The sequence below is a fragment of the Cibotium barometz genome, chromosome 4, assembly GCF_041138505.1.
Source record: "Cibotium barometz isolate CiBa-2024 chromosome 4, ASM4113850v1, whole genome shotgun sequence".
In the NCBI taxonomy this organism is placed as follows: Eukaryota; Viridiplantae; Streptophyta; class Polypodiopsida; order Cyatheales; family Cibotiaceae; genus Cibotium; species Cibotium barometz.
In genome coordinates, this window is record NC_141049.1 from 11,140,417 (window position 1) to 11,146,430 (window position 6,014).

A 6,014-nucleotide genomic window follows, 5' to 3' on the forward strand; every position below is an offset into this window, starting at 1 on the left:
ATATATATATATAACACTCACGGCATTTGTGCAATGTCGCAACACATTGCAGGGACCTTTATGTCACACTCCATGGCAAGTACCTTTATGTCACATCACCGACAGAAAAAAAAAAAAAACCTTCTGGCCAGTGAGCCTATTAGGCGTGTTCCTAGTATTGTATCCCAGATTCTCCTCTTGTAATCTGAGCCCATGCGGCTCTTCTTGTTAATATAATTTTCTACCTTTTCTCGCTGAAGAAAAAAAAAAAAGAAACCCTTAAATTTAAAGGCAACCCTTCAATTAAGCCCTTATGTTTTTATTTACACGTCTTTTTGTGGATGTCACATGTCTTTTTGTACTCCGTGTGGCAGCACTGGCAGGAACCTTAATGTCACATGTCTTTATAGAACCTTTATGTCACATTCCGTGGCAGGTACCTTTATGTCACATGTCTTTTAGTACCACATACTTCAAATGATCACATAATTCCTGTGAGTCTGTGACATATTTTAGTTTTTTAAAAATAATCGAATAATAATAAATATGGTCCTCCGAAGCTTGTTGCACTGGTGACTGCACAACAGGCTGATGAGAGAGAGAGAGATAGACAGACTCACAGTGTGTCTGGGAATGAATGAATGCGGCCTTTTCCCGGATGGATCAAACGGGATCACCTTCTATAATCTACTTTAGCAGAAAGATGACAAGTTATTTACTACTAAAACTGGCGGTAGTATGTGCAGTATATTCGATTCGGGCGAGCTTCGACGTTTTGTAATCTTGCACGAAACGTGCGTACCATTTATTTTATCCAGGGAAAATTTCTTTCTAGCCTGAAAATTTCACCTTTTTCCCTACCCCGTAAGCACCCCCCAAAAAAATATCCAAGCAGCAATGTCCAAGCACGCGCATGTGTAGATAAAGTTTTCTACCCCCCTCCCCAAAAACAAAGAAAACAAAAAGAATTCCCTTTGTTCGACACACTGGATTGAAATTTGACTCGTAAAATATAATTCTATTCTCGGACAGAATTTTCAAAATTGGCTCCCTCTCTTATTTCTCATGGGGCATATCTTCTCTCCTCTTTCTATAATATCAGGCTCCCTCTCTTATTTCTCATTATTACACACACTCTCTCTCAAGAATTAAGCTCCAATCAAGCTAATCAAGGGTAAAAACTACAGCGAATTTGAGTGTTTAGAACTAGTTTACTTTACGCTCTTTAACCCTCTCAAGTGTTAAATCCGCAGTTTACGTTCGAGTGTTTTTTCATGTTTTTTGCTTAACTTTTGTGTCGAGGATGGCTCCCAAGTGCATACGAAGTGGGGTCACATTCAACAATGCTGGTACAAGTGATGCCCAGTACCTGGCTGGGAATGCCAATACCTCGAATGAGGTCGCAACGAATGTGACCCAGGTAGGAAAGTCTTATTTTTGTACATGCATAGTTATTTCAATTTCCATATGCATACGAGACTTTTAGTAAGCATAGGAAACCCTCCTTAAATAAATATACTTCCCAAAAAATTGGTCCATGACCAAAAGAAACCCGTAATCATGTGTTTTCCCGTAACTTTCCAGTTCAAAAGAATGTATTCTAAAACATGCCTTGCGGTAATTGTCATTTCAATGACTTGTTAATTTTTAAGTTAAACTCTTTTCAAAGGAGGTTATTGAAAACTTTTTGTTGTTCCGACGGACGCCTGTAAAACCGGCTTTGTGGTTGAGGCACTCCGAACGACGGGATACATCGCGCGAGTGCCAAAGTCTTAGGTTACCTTTAACTTTAGACCTTAGCCTACCTCATGATGTCTAGCCTTGCCGAGGTGGATGAGCTGCCGACTTTCTTGGGTGAAGAGGTCAGCGGTGACAATAAGTGCCCACCAAGCGGCGATCACATCTAGTTAAGATGGGGGTTCCTTGGTTCTAGACGCATCATCGTGGTTAGTAGGATCAGGCGTCAGGATTTTAGATAACCCGGCTTGTTTGTTTGTTTTCTTTTTGGACAAGTGAGGATCACTCCTTTTCTAAGGATGGGGATCCCTTGGATGTGAACAATGTAAATATCTTTTAAGATACAATCTTTTTAATGAAAAGTAGGTGATTTTTAGACAATGTATTAACTTGTATTCACCTAGTTGAAGGGGTTGTCTTAAAGAACACTGTTCGATAAATCTAATTAAGGAACGCTGTCTTTAATTGTTAAGAGTGTGCGGTAGTAGATAACAGTTATGGGTACGTGCAGGGTGAAAAGCGGGAGATTGGTCACCCCGACGTGGCACCATATCTATGGACGAGTGGACCCATAAGTCAGGTGGATTTCCAACATTTTTTATACGCTAAGTCGAGTAGCTTAAGACCCTCGCCTTAGGGTACTAAACCATCGACTGTGCCCGTGAAAGATCAGAAAAAAGGCATGGTATTTTGAACCAAGGGCGTAGTACCTCCACATTCCTGCAGGTGTCTGAAGCTGGGTCGAGTGCGTTGATGGGAAATAGATGGATTCTAGGTGACTACGCTAGCGCATGCGAGATAGAGCTAGGTTAGGCTCCAGTGATTCATATCCACGCACTCGGTGCAAGGCCCAGGTGTCATTCACACTGGAATTTCCTAGGCAGCCTAGCCGACTATCAAGGGGCTTGTCCACCGATTTCGCGTTAAGTTAGGGCGGGCACCTCACAATGCACAACTATATTTATCGTTTCTTCATGTGGATTGGGATACTCCTATAGCTTTTTTGGAATTTTTGTCAAAGTCGTGATGCGACTGCCATAAGCTTTTTGAATGGCATCACAAGGCTCATTGATATTTTCCACGAAGATCAATCCACGCACACTCACTTCTGAGACTGCTATGTCATCAGACACCTTAGGGCTTGGCTAGATCTTACCGTCTAGTTTCAACTTATCAACAATACTATCTAAGAAGGCTTAGAGCTTTTTGTAGATTTCATGTAGATTTCATGTTGCTTGATTTTCTACTCCTAGGTCTATGTATTTGTATTTTCTTCTCAATTTCTCTTGTTGTTCCAACTCTCTCAGCCTACGGCTCTTCTCTTTTCTTTCTTGGGTTTTTTTTGCATCTTGCACTTGTGCTCTAGTCACCACTCTCAATGGAACATTCCCAGTTTTTGTTTCAATTTCTGTTGTTTGATATGATGGTATCACATTAAAAACGTTAAGCATTGTTTTCCAAGAAGAATTACCACTCCCCATATTAGGCTGTGCTGGGTAATCTTTCACAATTTGAGTGATTGAGAAATCCTTGCAATAACTTGGTACAGATGGAAATTACATAGGTGTTACTTCACTAGCTGCAGCTTGAATTGTCCAGCTTCATATGGAAAATCTCTAACAAGATGATCGACTTTCCTTGATTTGATCACATACAAAATCTGGTCTATATCCTAGCTTGTGGACACTGGCTATTCGGGTTGCACAATTGGTGCCTCAGAACCCAAATCTATCAATGGTGGCTCCTCCTCCTAGAAGTATGGCTGAGCACTCACCATCTCTAGGCCTTTCTCATACTTGTTCGCTCCCATATATGTCAGTGGCGTAGTACCAGGCATAGGAGGTTGAGCTCCCAACACTGGCCTGGCTTGTTCTTGAACTCCCGTTTGTGTTGGAACAAGAGCTCTCTCAACATTTTTAACTTGTGGTCTAAATTGTTGTGGGTTACAATAGCCTTATCCCCACTGTATGCATGCTAGATGATTACAATCCTTAGTCATGTGCTTACAGTTCCATCTACAAACATCACACCACATTCCTGGAGGAGGGGTTCTAGCCACTTCATAAGGATACATATTGGAGCGCTTTGTTTAATGATCTCCGCCACATTTTCCACATCTATAAGGCCCTTGGGGCACTTGTTGAGTGTACATTGGTCTAGTAGGAGGACAATACAATTCTCCCATGCGCTTTAATACCGTATCAGCTATCTCATCCATATTCACTTCTTTGACACAACAAACAGCATAATCTATGTCCTTACTAGAGGTTCTCTTATTAACTCTTTGGTTGCCATGACTTGTGACACTTGGCATGTCAAAATTATCATCGTAATCCATGGCATCCAAGCAACACTCATTGAAACTTATGTGCTTCTTTGCAAATAAATGAGCATGCAAGGTTTTGTTTCTCAAGCCCTCTAGGAAGATTGATATCAATCTTGCCTAGCTAGGTTTTTCATCTATTGGACATCTCATGATATATTGCTTAAGCCAATTTGCAGAGTCTCTCACACTAGTTCATGCTCTTTCTACTTGAAAGAATAGATAAGAGCAATTGCGTTATGTTTTATCCCCATTTTAGAGAAAGCCATGATAAAGTCTTTTTGAAACTAAGACAAAGCTTCACCCTCAAGAGTAAGCCCAAATTCCTCTATCTGTGTGTGTTCGTCAGTAACTTGTTCTAACTTGTTTTGCTTAAACAACTTGTTGGAAGGATGCAACATGGTCATATGCATCTCCCGATCTGTCATACTTTTAACCCATTTATCTAGAGTAGATGGTCTTACTCGATGAGAGAACTCATCGTTCGATGGTGTGGGAAATGTCTTATGCAGTTTGTCTTTTCCTTTGTTTGCCTTCTCTGGACTTGTTGCTATCTTGTCTTTTTATGACTTAAGTGCTAAGAATAAGGGACGAATTTTCTAGATGACTAGCATCAAGTAAAGCCTTTAACCTCTCAATCCCTTTTTGTGCTGGAGTATCCTCTAAAAGAAAAGTGTGGACTCTACACTTGGTCCCACAGTGGGTTGTATTCTGCCCTATAGCTTCACTTTTGCCATCTATTTTGCCACTTCCAACTATTTTTGCATCACCTGTATAGCTTTCTCTAATTCCCTGTTATCCACTTTTAAGAGATCTACTTGCTTCACTGCATCTCCTGCTTCCCTTAACTCTTCAAGCTTAGTTTGCAACAAGTGATCATGCTCTGCGCACATAGTGTTGTAGTTTGAAATGTAAGAAATTTCGCTTTCTATCCTCCTGGTCTCTTCCTCTTTTAAACTTCACCTCAAAGAATTCCTCTTGCACTTCATAACGGTCATCGTCATATTTAGCTTTTTCCAAAAAAAAATACAAAAATGAAATTTTCTCCTCTAACCTGTGACGCTCCATACCTTGGTTGGACACCTCACCTCCAGCAACCTCTTGCAATGCTTCCTGTCCTTCATCTCGTAGCAATACTAAAGTGTTGAGATTTATGGCTGCATGCGCTATATCGCTTATAGCATTCTTCAATACTACCGGACTGCTAGAAGGTTTCCTACTGGGCCTTAATAGAATCCTCAAAGGCATGTGCATACCTCCTACCCATCTTGGCCACTTTGCTTTAATATCCTCCTTCTAAGAGTTCACCATATAGTTGTCGAGCTCTCTTTTCCTTCTTCACTTGGATTTTAGCCAACCATTACTCTATGCATGCCGTCTTCACTTCAGCCTCCGTTGCTTCTTTCATAGGGTCATACAATGGTATAGGCATCCTTGCTGCTGCTAGTAAAGTCTACTCTTGAGACATTGGAGTTTCTTCTTTCATTACATAAACTCCTGTCGAACCCTTAATTACTCGTGCTTTACCTTTTGAGATGTCATCATGATGCCTTAGGGATTTGGAGGAGTCCTCACTAAGCACAACTGTTTGCCTGTCCAGTCTGTGCTTTGACCATTTTTCATACGTCACCACATGAACTTCATCCTTCTCTTCATCTGCATAAGCCAGAAGTGTGTTTAGATTAAGAGGTCCTTCCTCACATGGTTGCTCTTCTCCTTTGTTCTCATGCTCTGTGGAATCCTCTTCATGTTCTTTATCACTGGACTCTGAATCCGTCCATGGTGCCCTATCTATCTTAGTTCTTTCTTCTTGCCCTCTTCTAGGAAATGGTGATAAATCTTTGTCAAGCACATCATCACCTCCAGCACTTTCCAAGTCTGTGGACCTAGGAGACTCAGCATTTGAATTGGATTGTGTGTCCACTGAGTCTGGTGCAAACTCATTCGGAATAGATTCTTTTGAGGATGCCGAGGT